The 18658-nt window shown below is 37.8% G+C and overlaps 1 long non-coding RNA gene across 2 annotated transcripts in view; it reads left to right on the forward strand.

Annotated features, from left to right (window-relative positions):
- LOC147825876 (uncharacterized) overlaps positions 1 to 18658 on the forward strand; it is a 78976-nt gene that overhangs the window by 34083 nt on the left and 26235 nt on the right. For both annotated transcript variants that reach the window (XR_015440048.1, XR_015440049.1), the window contains exon 4: positions 1178 to 1283. This is a non-coding gene — a long non-coding RNA (uncharacterized LOC147825876). The remainder of the gene's footprint in view (positions 1 to 1177; positions 1284 to 18658) is intronic.

Here is an 18658-nt window from a genome sequence, read left to right on the forward strand (position 1 = left end):
CCTCTCAAGTGGCAATGATAGACACTATTCTAATTCTTAAAATACTTTATAAATTTGGTAATGATGTGAATAAAATCTCAGGAACTGGTTTATGTGACCACCTACTTTACTGTGAAGTCCTTCATATAAACTATAAATAGAGCTCAGGATCTTCCAGTAGTTTTACTAACAAAAATCTAACAAGTATCCTAGTCAGAATCAACAGTGTTGTTAGCTGAAAAAGTGATAATCTTCTCTTTTAACAAGGAAAGTATTGAAGAAGTATAGAAGAGAATTAAAACTAACACAAAATGCTTTTGTGTTAAAAAGGCATCTGTTTATCTGGTAAAGTTTTTGTAATGTTTAAGAGAATTTGATCTGCTAAACATATCAGTCTCATGATTCCAGTGTAAAATGCATAATTGACTAATTGATTTAAACTTGTGCTTTTAGGTTGAAATATTACTAAATTGATTTACAATGTTAGAATATTTAAAATAATTTGATTCATCATATTTATAAATTTAATTCATTTGATTTGAGATTTATTGAATTACTCAGGAAGGCTTTAAGTCAGACAATTGAACCACTTAAAGGAAATCAAATATATTAAATTTATAAATGAATTTTAAAATGTTTGAAGAGGTGTAATTAACTGTTTATAAATGGAGCTAAATATTTCTCTAAGTACCCTTAAAAGCAATTCCTAAAATTGACTGGATTATAAACAGAATTGAATTCATAAGCTGAAATTCTGATTTCCTAAGCTTCTGATGCTTAGGAAAAACCAGGCTTTAAAATTTTTAACCTGAAGAAGTCAAATATTAATATTTAAAACCAAAATACTATCCGACTGATCTTTTCTGAGTACAGAGGTCACCCTCAAGGACTCAGGAAGCCTCATATGTAACACACACTTTTTGTTTTAAACATGATTGTTCTTCACCTCTCCACAGAGTGTGTTCCTTCTTAATACCCTGAGAACCGGCAGCAGTACTCAGCAGTACTCTAACTGAAACAACTTGCCTTTGTCCATTTTTCATAGACATATTTTTGCTACAAAAGGAAAATTCAGTGCAGGTGTGATGTTTGGGGAACAATAAACAGTGCTCAGGATTTTGGCAACCTAAATAATGCATACTGTTACTAGGTGGTTATCCTAGTACATAAAAATCCATGATTTTTTTTTTCCCCACAGATGTCAGAGTTTAATGTGAAATCTCATGAAAAATATGGGCCAGGAGGTGTGTCAGATCCATATCTGAGACTGAATTTGACTTCAGGTCACTTGTTTTACAACTCTAGTAAGTAAGAAAGTGCTCTCAGAACTGGTACAGCCCAGATGTCCTGTTCCCTTTTCAACCTTTGTCCCAGAGAGATATAGAACTTGTCAACTTTTCGTTCCCCTAAAAATCACCTCATATTAGATCATTAGTGGACAATGTATTTTTCACTAAAGATTTTGAAGAATAGAGGAAGAAAATGGTTATGTATATGTTCATCCCTCATTAAAAAAGAAAGTATATTTAAAATTCTCGATTATATTTTTCTTTTCTCTAGTCTTCTCTACACGGCTACTCTGGAGATGGAAGCATGCTTCATACCATGTCAGAGCTCCTAAGCTTCCCTCCCCGATTCTCTTAGTGTACTTCAGATTCCACTTCCCTTTAAGCTGAACAATCCAGCTTCATTTCACAGCTAAACATTCTGGGTGTTGTGTGGTGGTGCTGATGCTGCTGAGGGTGTGTAAGTAACTCTTGAGTTATGTTTAAAACTGGGTATAAATGCCAGTATCTAAATGTTGGACACTTAAAGTCCATGCTTTTTAGTTCACTGTTAAATCCACCTGGAGATGCTGGCACTTAAGTCCTTTTTGACCTTGTAGCAGCAGCTGCCATTTCTGCCATGCCTGTAATCCCTAGCCTAGATCTTTGCCATTTGAGTCCTTGCTGGACCTGACTTCCAGAGGACCAATGTAGGCTTCTTTTTTCAAAGTGCTTTGCTGGAGCCACCCAGCCCATAGCCCACAGTCACTACCCCGCCCAGGCCCACAGCAGATTGGCAGCGCTGGACATTTAAGGCCCTTCTTCCATCCCAGTAACCCACAGAGGGTGCCAATATTTGCCTATACCAGCCTCTTCTGTCTCGGCTGGAGTAAGTTTGAGATGTGTTTCTGTGCTGCTTCCAAAAATTCCTCAGTGAATTTAAGCTGCAGTTGCCCATCATGGTAATTTGATAATGAACATTTTTTTCTCTTTCCCTATCTCATGTTTTTACTGAAATTGCCCCAAAACACCTCCCACTTGCATTCTAATATCTATCTTTAAATATATTTCTGGGGAAACCTAAAGTATAAAACATTTTTCAAACCAAATGCCATTTTAATGAAATTAATTAGGCATAGAATTTAGTTAGCCCTCAGCAATCTTAAGGGAAAGCAAGCATTTCCTACATAACCCTATTCAATCTGGGACTCCGGCACAGCACTTCTCTTACTCACCTGAAGAAAAATGTGCTTTCACGGTAGACTCTGGACTTAGTAATGATTGCCTAGGCTTTTAGACCAGGACATTCTTCCGTGAAATTTTGATTCAACAATTAGAATTTTAAGAAATCATACTGACCTCTAACTGTTTTCTGACAAAACCATATCCCAGGTATGCCATTCCAGCTTAAGGTAGAAAATAATGATGAAGTGGTTGAGGAAAGGGTTTTCTCTTTAGGCTGTTCCCCAGTTAGCTTTATACAGTCCAAACTGTGGCTACGCTAATGGTTTCTGCTCGACTCTGTTGGGAAGCCAAGTACACTCTTGGGCCTAATGGATGCATACAAAGTAGTTCATTATTTCTCCTCTAAAGGTTTTCTGTCTGCCTCTAAATCACCTTATTTGGTGACTCAACATCCTCAGGAAGTTTGCTTCTGGGAAGACATTTAAAATTTCTAACCACTGACCTGACCAGGGAGTGGCTTACTCACCCAAAGGATGCAATCTATTCATGCTGACATAGGCTTTCTAATGCAAACATTATAAAGTATTCATAAGCCTCCCCTTTGCCTTAAAATAGAACCCATTGCTCCATTTGGGGAAGGTATTAGAGCTTTAAATGCCTCCGAAATGAATCTGCTCACTTCTAGGATCTAATTGTTCTCTCTCTTCCTTTGAGGGTGACTCTGGGTTGCTCTGCTTTTCTTAGCCATCTGTCCTTTTGCATTTGCTCTTGCCTCATCTCACTGTCTCACTTTTCCTTCAGCCTTGTTTACAGTTCTTTTTCTGGAGGGGTGGTTGTGGAATTGACTTCCCAGGAAAAAGAATTAAATATTCATGAGAAAGATAGTGTGGGCTTGTGGGATCTGGAAGAAGGCAAACTGAATATATAGTAAATGAAAAAATTTAAACATGTTAATTTTAATGCTTTAACAAGCACTGGCATGTCTGTAGCCTCTCACAAGATGTAGTCTTCTTAAAGCTGGATAGCCTGGGTTATACTTATTTTAGGCATGCATGATTTTTCTCCATCATTAAATTAGAATATGATTACCTCCCACAGACAAAATAGCACCTTTGAGTACTAAGTAATATAATTTATTTCATAAATAGGATCAAAACACTTTTATTAGATGCTAGTGACTAGGGGAGAAACGGTATTTTATTAATATTTTAGTATTGACTCTATTTTATTACATTTAATCAGAATGGGATTTTGACAGCAGCCCAGAGATGTACTCTAAACTTTTATCTGTGCTTCAGGTATGTTGTTCGAAAAATGCTTTTTTTTGTTTTTCTTTTAACCTAGAAACTGGAGTATTTGCAACGGATTATTTCAAAAGCCACTGGGGCTGCATATTTAGTTTGCGTGGGATCTGGGCTCCTAGTGGTTTCTTTCTCTAGAACGGCTTAAATGAAGAAACCCATGAAGGTCCTACTGTACAAAGTCCAGGACAAGGATACTTGAAGACACAAACATGCTTCCTCTTTCTCTTCTTTTTTTTCTCTTTCTGATTTTAACAAATACTTATTTAATACTTGGGAATATAGCAATCAGTAAAACAAAATGCTTCCTCTTGTGGATCTGGAGGTTAGGAAGAGATAGGCAAGAAAACTAAAAGCACAGGTTCTGTATCAGGGCCTGAGACCCTCATCTAGCACAAGATTTCAGATGGCTGTTCTGGGCAGGTGCTGTGTTGTGACCACCTGCACTTGGAGCCTCTATGGAGCTGGACAGTCATGCTCAGATGTTTTTGAATTTTTTTCTGGAAATGATAAAAAGAGGATAATAATTCATTTCTAGCTGAGACATAAAAAGAATTGCTGTGAGATTTAGAAGAGACATTAAAAGTTATTTAAAGAGCTGCCTCTGCCGCTTACTGGCAAGGTGAATTGGGTCAGATTATTTGGTGTCTGTGTCTCAATGTGTTCTACTGTAAAATAGCAATAGCACCTGCCCTGTCAAGTTACTGTAAGGATTAAATGAGTTAATATTTACAAACACAAAGACTGCTCCTGCAATGCAGTGACCTGTAGATGTTAGTAATTTGGTCAGCTATCCTACCCAAGCTTGACGTTTTCGCCCCTGTTGGATTGGTTGGCTAGCTGCTGCTTAAACGACTTTATGTGATGGGAACCCTTTACCTTTTGAAGGGCTCTTTTGAACTTTGACTCTTGCTTTCCATGCTCTGCCCTTTGTCAGATGGAGCTGAAATCTCACTCTCTTGTGGGCTTCTACCCTGAGTATGGTCTTTCACTTTGGGATCATTTCAGAGCAATGCTGGTCCTTCTTCCGCATGATACTTCCAGATATTTGAAAAAGTAACATGTACCACTGGAGAGAACTTTTCACTAGACTAAATATCCCAGGCCCTACCGTTTTCTCTCAAAAGACATGGTTTCCATGTTAGCTCTAGTCTCATCCTAGGTTATTAAAAGGATCCCACATCAGCTCCTCCTTCATGTAATGTGGCACAGAGTCTCCCAAACTTCCCCAGTGCCCCCTTTTGATCCATTTTCTCCATATGTACTGCAGGATGAAATACCTAAGATGTGAATAAATAGCCTACTGGGTATTAGCCTTGGAATATACAACTAACAAGACAGAGAAGATCCCGGTCTTGTGGAACTTACATGCTAGTGGTGAAGATAAACCATCCTTAAATGAAGGAATATAATGATTTCGGATTATACTCTCAGAGTATGTGTGCAGAGGTCTCTTGGAGGTGATAACTGAGATGAGATCTCAAGTTTGAAAAGGAACCAACTCTGCATATCTGGGAAGGAGTGTTCCAGCTTGAGGGAAGATCATGTGCAAATAGCTTAAAGTTAGAGCACGTTTAGCTGTGAGATCAAATAGCAGAAGGAAAGCTCATGTTGCATGAGCAGAGAGAGTAGGGAGAGTGGTCTAAGATGAGGGTGTGGGTGCCTGCTCATATAGTACCCTAGTAATAGCTCTCCTCTCTTGTCTTTGGAAAGGTCAGAGATTTGCAGGAATAAAAGGGACAAACATTCCAGTCTTCTTTCTTGAAATTACCCATACTCAACCCACATGCTTAAAAAAATATCCCAAAGGTAGCTATTGCAAAAAATTTTTTCTACCTGGATTGTTTTCTCAGACTGTATTTTCTTGTACCTCTGTTCCAAATGTATAGTATTTTCTCCATCTGGAGTTCTCTCTTCCATCTTGTGAATTGCTATGTGTATTTACAAAATGCAACTTCAGGTCATCAACACCTCTGAGAGGCCTTCCTTGCCCTTTGGTCCCAGACCTCAGTAGGTAGCGGAGCTCTCTGCTCTACCAGCACCTGTTCACATTTCTAGATTAAGCACTTATCACTTTCTTGAAACTGATTATTTAGTTTCCTTTCCTCCTCAGTTATCCTTGTGCTGCTTATGAAAAGAAAGTTCATCTCGTGCAACTTTCTAACTCTAAAGTTAAGCGATGTACTTGAAACTTACCCCCCAGAAAACTTTTGCTCAATGATTGAATAATGAACTTTGACTGAAAGATTCCATCCAGGATTTATCTCATTTACTATTTCCCAAAGGGCTTTTTATTGTTAATTTGATGGGTAATTTATCATGTTGAGATATCCATTGCATTGCACTGCATTGCTTAGCATCCCCGTGTCCCTACTAAATCCTTGGATTTATTTCCAGATACCTCCTAGGAGTTGTAGTGTTTCCAGTCAAGAGCAACTACTGGGCCATTCACTCATCTATTGTTGTGAAAATGTTTAGTTGTTATGATGTGCCAAGTCCCGTAACTAATCCACGTATTGTGTAACACTGGAGCAGGGATTCACTACTTCTTAGTATTGGCCATAGCATCTTGGGTCATCTTTGTAGGACAGTTCTTCGTTATATCAAAATATGTCTGTATAACATCTAAACATTGATTTTGCTGGTATTGTTTAGTGCCAGATAGAAGATACCCAATCTTTTTCTTTTGTGATAGCTTTCCAACTACTTGAAGACAGTTTTATTGCCCTCTTTGCACCTACAATTTTTTCTTTCTCTATGTGAAACGTTGCTGTTTTTTTTTTTTTAACACTGTTTCTTGTTATGTGAATTTGACTGATCTCAGCTCTTTATTGTGGGGAAGGATATATCATAATGCATTCACTTTGACTGTCACATTACAATATTTTTACTCTACTTTTGTGTTTGGCATTTTCCCCATTGTTTACAACTTAAGCAGCAATAAAAGTTGCAAGGATATATGTGGATAAATGCATCAGTTTACATAGATGTTTAGCTGTAATAAAGTCATATTTATGAAATGATTGCCTCTTTCTAGGCTTCTATCATGTAGCAAAATGTTTAATACCCATTGTATATGTAATGTTTTATTGAAAAACACAGGTAGGTAAAGAGAAGTATGAAACATCTTTATGGTCAAAGAGCTAATGAACCTAGCGAAACAGTTTGAAATGTAAAAAAGTTCAAGTCAGTTGTGTACTAGTAAAAATGCTAACAACTGGCTCTCCGGAATGAGGGCAAATCTTGATTTGCAGCATTTGCTGATTTCTATGGTACAAACTCTTCTATCATGATTGCCAACCCTAACATGATGTTACTAAACACCAGGTTAAAAGAAATGCTCATTATTGCTGTATTTTATAGTATTTGTTCTGTATACATAGCAGATATAAATAACCTCAGGGGCATAGGTAATAGTAAAGTGTCATACAAATAACTAGATGTATTGTGTTTTGAGTATTACCCTTCTTTTAAAAATACTTAAATAATTTTATGTAATAATATTATTTATAAGTATATTTATTAATTTATAATAATTCCACTTCTCAAAATTCTTGAAAATTTAATAATTGACTCTGAGAAACTGATATGAACTTGCTCTAGCTTAACTGGAAACACAATCATGACAAAATATAATACAGTTATTGGACAGGTGTTCATAGTGTATTGTTTGGAAATCCAAAGAAGAGACAAATCATTATGTACTGAGGTAATCAAGGAAGATTTTCTTGGATAAGGTGATAGGACTTGGAGAATGTTCAAGATTTGAATTCAGGAAGAGAAGAACCATTCTGGCTCCGTAGTAGAGATGAAATTAAAAACAACTTATTAGTGGCAGTAATACAACAAATATTTCTTGAGTGCTTCCTCTGTTCTAGGCATTGTACTAAGGACTTTATAGTTTAATTAAATGTCCTAAAAACCCAAGAAGTAGATGCTATTATTAGCCTCCCTTTAAAGCTGAGGAATCCAAGACTTCAGTTGAGCAAATTGAGCAAAGCCAATTAATAAATATTTTGGAGTTTTTTTATCCTCATCTTTTAAAAGATTATCCTCAGATAAATTTAGTAAAGCATCTAGGTTATCAAATTCTGTATTAATACAACAACATTCATAATTATAGAAATCAACTAATAGGTTTCAAACACTTTTAGCACTTAAACATTTCCATCAGTATTACAATGATGGACAAGCTACCAAATAATGCTTTCCCATGGATATTACCAGGTCTTTTTGGAATGGAGAAAGGAAATAATAGCAAATGAAAAAGAAACATGATGATTGGCTTAATGAAAATTGGAATTTTTTGGTCACAAAATTGAAAATTTAGAGATAGGTTTACCTTCAGGAACATCTGAACTTGAGGCTCAGTATATTGTGTCATGTCTCTTCTGTGTTGGCCCATTTGGGACAGGCTTTCATATGGTAGAAGCCAGATGTCTGTCTATCATTCCTTGCTTACATTCTCACCACTTTTGGAGTCAGGCGCTTTTTCAATAGCCTGGGGAAAAGTTCTAGCCCAAGACATCTAGGTCAAATCTGTTGGCCCAGGATGAGCTAGACTTAAACCCTCACTCCAGCTAGAAGGATCCCTTTTCTAGTCGACTCACGTGACCTTCCTGCCACCGAGCCACCCCTCCCCACCCAGTGCAGGAGCTGGTGGAGTGAAGTCGTGGAAATGTGGGTATATCATGTATATGCAGGAAGTGAAATAAAGGACAGAGGAAGGGCCTTTCACAAAGGAAAAGATGGCAGAGTGAACATAGAAATCAAAGAAAGAGAAACTACCATAAAGACTAATGTAGAACATAAAAGAAAAGTTTTATCTGAATCTGTTTTAATTATATCACTTACAGAATATACCTGTGATATTGATAGATAGACTCTTCCTGTGTGAATTCACATATTCAACTGTTTAACACCTACTGTCTTCTAGGCACTGTGAAAGTTCACGTTCACATTCTCATTTTTTGTCTTTATATTTAAGGCACAATTTAATTACAGTAAACCACATATTTACAGTGCGTAATTCAGATTTAAAATATGTATTTTCCTGTGAAATACTATATCTAGAAAAAACATTTTCATCACCCGTCAGAAGATTTATAGTGCCTGTTTGTAATCTATTCTTCCCTCCACTCCTCCCAGGCAACCTCTCTGATCTGCTTTCTGGCCATATAAATTATCGCTTTGCATTTCCTAGAATTTTATATAAATGGAAGCATACGGTATGTACTTTTTTGATGTACCTTCTTCCATCTAGTGTAGTGATTTTGAGATTCATCTGTGTTGCATTTGCCAGATACCTTTTTGTGGCCATAAGGTATTCCATTGAAAGGATATTTTGCAGTTTATTCTTCCTTCATTTTACTGTGATTTGGGTTGCTTCTAGTTTAGCTATTCAATATTTTTCTGCCTTTAGCTTTCCTGTAGAATTCTTTGCAGAAACATGATGTAGGTGTTTTTGTGTAAACGTGTATTTGTTGCTCTTCTCTAATACCTAGGAATAGAACACAAGTTATACGGCAAATGTATATTTAACTTTGTCACAAACTGCCAAATTGTTTACCCAAGTGGCTGTACCATTTTACATTCCTAATCTAGTTTCTTCACATACTTGCCAATACTCGATAGGATCCAATTTTTCCTTCTATCATCTTAATGTGTGTGTATAGTAGTATCTTAGGTTTAACTTGGCCTCCCTGATGACTACTAACACATTTTTATTGTGACATTATTTCTCACTTGGAGATGGTTTCATTTTTTTTTTGGATAAAATATACTTATATATAACTATAGATTAAACTTCCTATAATTCCTACCCAAAAGGTGCTCTGGGATAATGACGATTTAGTCATGCAGTGTCTCTCTTGACTGATTATATCAGTTGAATTTTCTGTAATGACTCTTTTACCTCTCAAAATTATTTACTTTGTGAAATCACATTGCTTGAAACCAATGTAGTTTAAAATAATATAATTTATCTTGTAACTGTCCAGTATTTTTTTAATGTGACTAAAACTTTACACATAAAAATTTTCAGGACATCTTTAGAAGTAGTTAAGACAAAAATCTTGAATGTCTTCTTTCTGAAAAATTCTAGACTTAGCTGGAAATAAAGTAACATAAGGGAGAGAAAATTTGCATTACTGTCAAATTGTGCAATTATTCTTTCTAGAATTTCTCATATCCATGCATCAGTAATATTAAGTATTGTTACAAGGTTGGATTTTTTTTAGAAATAACCACTTGTTTACTGCTTCAGTTCTGATGCTGCATTTCATTTTCTGGTACATATACATACATACAAAGCTTTAATTTGAAGGAGGAAATAGGAATAACCTTTTTTTTTTTCTGGCTCCTACATTCCTGGCATGCAGGTCAGTGACCTGCCCTTTTAAATGGGGTCCTTAGATTTTTGAGGAAATTATCACACAGCATTTTATCCTGAAATCTATCTGCTAACCTTGAAAATCAGTCCTAGTTCTGTTGTAGCTGTCCAAATTGTAGAATGGAAGAGGAAGAGAAGGGTAAGTAGAGGAAACCTTTCAAAAAGACTTAAGGGCAATACTGGCAGCACATTTTAAAGAACTCTATCCAAGTTACAATACTCACTTCTAACACATATTAAGTGTTTGATGTGTGGCAAATATGGCGCTCAGTTATGTACTGCCATCTTCTGACATAATGAAGGTAAGTGCCAATATCCCCACATTTGAGGATATAAAAACTGAGGTTTGGTGAATTTAAATAATTTGCTGATGTTCATTGTGTATGAGTTGGCAGAGGCTGCATTTGGAAGTGGTCTTGTGTGTTCTAGAACATTGCTTTTAATCAAGACACTGTACTGACTTGACTAGGACAGAAAATTTATTAACTTATCAAAAAAGATGGAAGAAGAACAATTTTTATAGCTTTGGAAACTTTTTGCCATTCATGCCTCTAAAAAGCTTGTTTTATGCTAGATGAATGACAAGGATTTAACTATAAAAATGTGCAAAGTACTTGTGTCATACCTGGGTTGTTCAACTAATGATGAAAACAGACTGGCTACCCTGAAATATTCCTAGAAAGAAACATCATCTTATAACAGAATTAGGCAAGCATACGCCTTAACAAATTCTCTAATACTTTTTCTTCTTTTTCAACTCCTATCTTCCCTCCTGATGAAACTGATAGATCTAAGTTTTGGCAACAACCTTAAATGTCATTCTATCAAGACTTGACGTGGTTAATCTTATGTGTTGATTAGGCCATAGGGTGCCCAGATAGTTGATCAAACATTATTCTAGGTGTATCAGTCACCTTTCCATTACTATAACAAAATATCTAAGATAATCAATGTTTGAGGAGGAAAGGTTTGATTTGGCTCTTGGTTTCAGAGATTTTATTCTATAGTTGCTGGGCCCCACTGCTTTTGGGCCTGGGGTAAGCATGTCTTGACTGAGAGCATGTGATAAAACAAAGCAGCTCACCTCAAGGTGGCTAAGAAGTAGGAAAAAGAAACAGCAAGAGGCTAGAGCCCCAAAATCCCCTTTCAGTGCATACCCCCATAACCTAAAATGTTCCACCTATGAAAGACTTCCGTGGCACCAAGCTGAGGACCAACCCTCACACGTAAGTCTTTGGGGGACATTCCAGATCTAAACTATATCCCTGGGTGTGCCTATGAAGGTGTTTCTGGGTGAGATTAATGCTTGAATCATCAGACTGAACAAAGCAGACTGCCTTCCCTCTGTGGGTGGCCTAAATAGAACAAGGGTCTTAACCCTCCCCCAAACAATAGAACATTCCTCCTACCTGACTGTCTTAGAATGAGGACATTGCTTTTTGCTCTGCCTTGAGGGTCAAACTGAAACATCAGTTCTTCCTGGGTCTCGAGCCTGCTAGCTCTCAGGCTACAGCTTCACCATCAGCCTTCCTCATCCTTAGGCCCCTGAACTTAGAGGAACATGAGGTTGGTGCTGGTCTACCAAGAGCAATGCTTCAGCCTTCCTTTGGTCACCAGTTTCAGGCTTCTATCCCCTTTCATCCTTTAATCTCTGAGGTTTAAAGAGTCTGGAACATGAGTGAGTTTTCCTCATGAGGTGAGTGTTCTTGGGGCTGAGCAATGTCTCTGGGCCTACCTAGGCTTCTCTCCTCCTGGGTGGTCATCAGATATGCTGGCTGCTGTCCATTTCACTAAAGTGGGCAGCAGGCATCACTCTGAGGCACAGGCTGTGTATAGACCTTGTTCCAGAGGTACGTGGACCATCTTCAGAGTTGAACTTGGTTCCTGCCTAAAGGGTTCTGTTATCCTGGGCTTCACAAACTCTGAGTTCAAAAGGGCTATATGTGAATCTAGACTCTGCCGCAAAGCAGGATTGGGTTTCCTAGTGTGGTGGCTGATTTTTTCCTCATCCCTTTTCATCACCTGTATAGTCTAGGCTCTAGAATCCCAAATGCAAAAAATTCGCTCTGCTTTTCCATTTTTCTCTGCTTTCTGCTTGTCCCTGAGGCAATGAACACAGGAATCTTGACTGCTGCCATGGAAAAAGGGGCTAAGGGAAAGACAATCTTGGAGGTGGGCAGAGGCAGTCAATTTATTATTTCAAAAATAGTATCATTACATTTGCGTGAAGATTTCCAGAAATAGAGAAATAACTGGCTCCTTTTCCTCTTCCTAACCCAGGGAAGACCTCTTCAATTTTTGGACAGTGCTGTTACCATGAACTCAGTTTCTGCAGATTAAAAATCTCATTTATTCTTCTATTATTCATCTATTCATTATGTTCTAGCATTCATTTAAGTCTTTCTTGGCTCCATCTTTGGATGTGCTCTTTTGAAGTGTGTGGCTGAGTCTGGCCACTTGTGATCTGACCCAGGGCACTTGCATATTTCAAATGGTCTGTGTTTTAGTGATTAAAAAAAACCTTCAACTCTTGGCATGCAAGTGTGCATGCTACACATGCATACACACATACACATGCACATACACACAGATCCTTTCTGTAAGTTTCAGGTTTAGTCAAGGAGATAGAAATGTAGCAGAAACCATATGGCTACCCAGAGCAAAAGCAGATACAGAAAATCCTCCTGCAGTTTCCGTGAGCCCCCAGAGCCTCTGACGGGTGAAGTGGGGGGAAGCATAGAGCTAACAGTAACATCTATTTATGGTAAGATCTTACAGGAGCCAAGAAGGATAGAATAGTTCTGGGCCAAAATTGAGTCTTTTGGTGCCATCCTGAATTTCTATACATACTCAATAAAACTTCTGTGCTTGAATCTGCCCTTTAAAAGGACATTTGCAAAATGTAGGCTCTGCTGATTGTTGAATCAAGCTCACGTTGAGCATTCCATCCTCACCTGGGAAAAAGCCAGGCATTTCTGAGCTCTCACAACCCTCAACTCTCCAGCATCCCAGAAAGCCCATTCATTCACAGCACTATCACGTACACTATTGCTCTTTAATGGTGGCTTCACATGGCTATGGAGAGGTTTGCTGTATGCAGTGTGTAGTGTCTTAGTAGACCTGGCTTGGCCAGACTGTGCAGCATTTGAAGCTTCTGTTATATTTTCCCTGCCCTCTTATCCCTTAATGCTCAGGGTTTAAGACTATAAAAATTCTGATTAAAATTTTTCCAGGGGATCGTAGACCTGGGCATATCACCTGAAAGAAAGAAAAGTAGATCCATCCAATTTGAAATAGATTCATGAGAGCCTGAACTTACAAAAGGACAAATAGAACTCTCACTCACAACTTCCATAGCTGCCAGCTTAGGAAGCTACATCGAAGCCTCTGCAGCATCGGCCTCTGTTCTGAGGATTCGGTCAGTGACTGCCTGCTCCCTTAATTTTTACCCCCTCTTGCAACTTAAGATCAAACAGAGAAAGGCAAAAGAATTTCTTAGACCACTCTCTTAAGATTCTGTGCTTCACCTTAAACCTATCTGTGGCTTCCCCATGCCAATTACCTCCAATCAAAGTATATCTGAAACCCTCCCTTTCTTTATTATAAAGTTTTCTCTTTATCTGGCTTGGGATTTCTGAAAAATGCAAGTGATAGTGATAGATTCCTTGTTATAGTGAACTGCAAATAAAAAACATGTCTCTTCTCATTCAGGCAGTCGGCCTTTACTTACATTCCATCATTTAATCCTCATAACTTTAGTATGAGTAAAACACTATGATTATTATCGCTTCTCGGCCTTTTGGCTAAGATCAAGTGTAACACTATGATTATCTTCATTGTTCTGATGAAGCATAGAAGAGACAAGGTATCTGTAGAGAATTATACCCTTGCTAAGTGATAGGCCAGAATTTGAATCTAGTTTTATTGGCCTCATGTACTCATGCCTTTAAACTGGTGCATCCTGCTGTCCCACTGAAAGCCATGCACTCATGTTCACTGTAGGACTGATGGGAGCTGAAATTTGATAGAAAATCATGTTTTTAAAAATACACATCGTCTTTAGGTTCTCAGACCAGAGATCGTTAGCCTTCCAGAGAGTGCCAGAGATGGGCACTCCCGTTCCATGATATAGACATGTAAAAGTGTCGGTCAACTGGCTTCATATTTCACAAGGCTCTTGTACGTAGGTGAGGCCATCTGACTGTTTCTGGCTGATGGTATATGAGCCTAAGTGATATGTTACTTTGGAAGAAGTGGCTAAATTTTTGGTATGCCAGTCCCACATTCTTTTATCCTTCAATGAAAATAGTGAAATGTCATGTTGCAGATATAAGCAACAAAAGTTGGAAAGAACCTGCATCCCTGGGTTTGTACCTAAATGAGAGCCATGTAGGAGAGGAGCCAGACCAGGAATATTCTCATTGAATTTGGCATAAATGAGAAAGAAGTAAATGTTTATTATGTTAAATCATTGAGGTTTGGAGGTTATTTTGGCAGGTAGCCTACCCTAATGTACTTGCCTTATAGGATACTTTGAGGGGGAGGATAAGACTCCCCAAATCATTTTTTAGTAACAATTATATTTCATCTGGGCAGCTAGTATATACATGCTGATGTTTCCTTAATAATGCTTGTAGCATTTTTAGCATGTAGAGCTAAAATGCAGGAACAGTAGACTATTGTACCAGGAGTTGACATTGAATGCAATTGATTGTAGCCACACTGGGAATAGGACAGACAAGGTAAATAAATTATGAATTCCAGGAGAAAAGAGCTTGCAGTAGCTGCTGTTTCATTTCCCTCTTAACCCCCTGTGACTGTAAACATGCTTACAGATATATTTTATTAATCATGGTTTTGATGTATTTGGATTTTGCAAGCGGCTATTGTAGCAAAGGGATTTCTGGACACCCCTCAAGCTAATCAGATTAGGGACATGAATGCTGCAGTGAAAAACTAGTGTATGTATGAAAAGACAAATGGAAAAGCTCTCCCTTACCAGCACTTATAACTAGCTGTTTGTTTAAAATAACAGCTTTAGACCTCTTTCCAACTGTGCCGTCTTCACTTCTGTCTACAAATGATGGACTTTAGACTGAAAATTACCTGAGAGACACTTAACAAATGGATATCTTTCAAGGGACATCATCAGAATAAAACACTTCAAAAAACACTTTATACTACTTAAAGAAAGAGTATTGATATGATATACTGAAAGAGCCACAACTACCAGAACTTGAAAAGACCTGTTCATTTTATGAAGAAGGCAAAGCATGCGTATCATTAACATTTCATCATTTTCAGTCTCCAGAGGTAAAGATAGGCTTTGTGCGAATGCCGAAGTTACCCACAACAAAATGGTGTGTGCACACACACATGCAGCTTATTTCTATCTTACTTGATTGGATGGTGGTAACTCAGTCTCAAACCTCAATTCAAGGACAACTTGTAGTGATGTTTGACTCATTTGTGTGTTACCCTAGACTCCAGGATATTTAATGAGATCACTAGTCATTCTGTTAGTCTACCCCTAGACAGTAACTCTGCTATCTAAATACATTTTATTTTTGTAACTACTTTTTGCCCTGTATTCTTTATCACTGGTATGTTTTATTTATCACACTGTCTGGCACATAGAACACATTATTTGTAGAATATACATAAATGTTAGCAAGGTGACTGGACATAGCAAGATTGGAGTACTCCTAAGAAGGGACTTGGTATAAATTGTGAAGATTGGTGTTGTAGCTGAGCTTGATTGTGTCACCTTGAGTAGCTTGGGAGCCATTAGGGGAACTGGTGGAGCACACTTCTTAGGGTATTTGGTGGATCATGGAGACATGACTGTGGGTACTCATCTCTTATCCTTTTCTCTCTAGCACTATCTACCCCAACTCCTGCTTCCCAGTCTCCATGAGCCAAGTAGCTTTGTTTTACCATGTCCTTCTACCATGATGTTTTTGCCTTAGAGCCAGCCTACCATGGAATGAATCTTCTGAAAATATGAGTCAAATGAAACTTTTCCTCCTTTAAGTTGTGGCAAGTTTTGTGTCACAGCGATAGAAAAGCTGACGAATACTATAAGTTCGAATATGCAAAAAAAAAAAAAAAGTTTTCCAGATGGAGAATGGAACACAGCATGAACTAAAAGCAGGTATGAGGAATGAATTTAGTGTGTTTTTGAAGACAGTAGTCAGGGAACAATGTAGAAATATGATAGTTGGGTTTCATGGCTTTAGAATATCAAGTATAAATACAACTAGGGGAAATTCTTCATTGAAAGGATAGCCTTTAATAAGGCAAACTCAAAAGTTGTGGGAAAATACCTTTTATAGGCTAACTTTTTAAAGCTACATGTTTTGGTTCCTATTGTCCTGTATGATTCATCTGTTTCAAGCTCTCTTTAAGATTATATAAAACAAGTATATAACAGCATTTATTTGTTTCTTGGCCTGCTAGGGACTGAATGTTTGTATCCCCTCAAAATTCATAGTTCAAGCTTAAATTATCCAGGTGGTACTATTTGGAAGTGGGACCTAAGGGAGGTAATTAGGTCATGAAGGCAGAAACTTCATGAATGGGATTAATGTCCTTAAAAGGGAAGGAGGCCAGGTTGCATGGATACACACTTGGATATTCTTCACACACACATGCACACACACACGTGTGCACGCACCATGTGAAGAAACAGAAAGAGGCCATCTGTAAACCAGGAAGAAGACCCTTACCAAGAACCTGAACATGCTGGTACCTTGATCTAGGACTTCTAGAGTCCTATTAGAAGTAAATTTATTATTTAGGCCGCCTGGTATATAGTATTCTGTCATAGCAGCCAAACTGACTAGTTATTGGCTAAAACCAAAAGACAGAGGTTCGTTTGTCACTCAGCCATTGCACTGTCCTGTTTCTGGTCCCAGGATGGAAGACATTTATGTTCAAGAAATACTTCCTGGGGTGGATGTGGTTATGGCAGACATAGTGTTAGTGTTTCATTGTGTACCAAAGATCATTTCTTAGATTCCTGTGTGTCCCATTTTGGGTTGGATATCATTCTGATGGGGCAGCTATAAAGCCAGCTACAGAACTCCAATCTGTTTGGGAACTCAGATAAGATTTTGTATGGTCCAATCTGCTTGCCTTCCACCAATTCCTGATAGTTAAAAAAGAACAAGCTTCTGATTGGTTACTCTCCTGTGTAACTCTTACATGTGAATTAGGAGTCTTATCTTTCTACTCTGTTTTCTCCTTATATATAAAACAAGAGGAGTAGGTGGGCTAACTACCTTTAAATCAATTACCTTGGCTTACTTAGGGAGACTGAACAAATCAGAACATTCTTGTCCCTCAGATTTATTTTTCAGTAACAATAATAACAATGATTACTAATGTATATTTAGTCATTACTAAGGGCTTAGAGCCACACTGAATGTTTTGCCTATTAGTAGTTCTCTAGAGAAATGGAATCTGCAGCCTTGTTCATTGTGTCTCTTTATCTATTTATGAGAAAATTTGCTATAGAAGTGAGTCTTGATATGGTTCACATGATGATGGAGGCCAAGAATTCCCAGTCTTCCTTCTATAGGCTGAATAACTAGGAAAGCCAGTGGTGTAATTCTCCAGGCCAAAGACCTGAGAACATGGAGTGCTAGTGTCCTCAGGCAGGAGAAGACACATATTCCAGCTCAGAGAAAGAAGTGTCTCTTTTCATCTACCTTTTCTGTTTAGGCCCTCAATAGATTGGATGATGCTTACCCATACTGGGTAGGGTAGGTACTTTTAACTAAGTCCACACATGCAAATGCTAATCTCTTCTAGAAACACCCTCAGAGACAAATTCTGAAAAAAAAAATTTACAGCCATTTGGGCATCTCTTTCCTACTCAAGCTGACACATAAAATTAATCATCACACTTATTTAATTTACTCTCCAAGAACTAAGTATTCTAATAACCCCCATTCTTCTTAATAGGAGATGGTGCATTGACAATTTAAGGTACTTCTCCAATGGCATATGGTAACAGTTATCTGAGAACTCATGATATGTTTTGGTCCTATTTTGGTCCAAAATATAGTCAGTATAGAATGTTAGCCTTTGTCTTTATTTTTAAAGGAAATGGTTTCCATACTTAGGCTGACATCTTAATGTTTCTTTGTTGGATCTCCAGGTTTTGACAATCACAAACGTAACTCCCTAAGTGATCCTTTACAATGATTATTCAGGTAGACTTAGGAACACTACAAGAATGCAGTGATCTCAGTACTTCTTGGATGGCCTGGGCTCAAATCCTAGTGTACTGTTTACTAATGATGTGACTTAAATCTGTTTTCTGATCTGTAGAAGTTGGGCTAATACTTACTTCCCAAGGGGTGTGAGGTTTAATTAAGATCCTACATGTAAGCTACATAGTACATAGCACCTAGTACACAAAAGAGCTCTGTAGATGCTATTAGTAATTTCTTCCAAAGTATACAGTGCTTGGATTCATAATGGTAAAACAATAGTCTTAGTTCAAGAATACATTGGTATGGGTGTTAATC

This window comes from Heterocephalus glaber, unplaced genomic scaffold (assembly GCF_053883595.1).
Source record: "Heterocephalus glaber isolate CG9 unplaced genomic scaffold, H.glaber_assembly_v1.0 deba00001481, whole genome shotgun sequence".
Lineage (NCBI taxonomy): Eukaryota > Metazoa > Chordata > Mammalia > Rodentia > Bathyergidae > Heterocephalus > Heterocephalus glaber.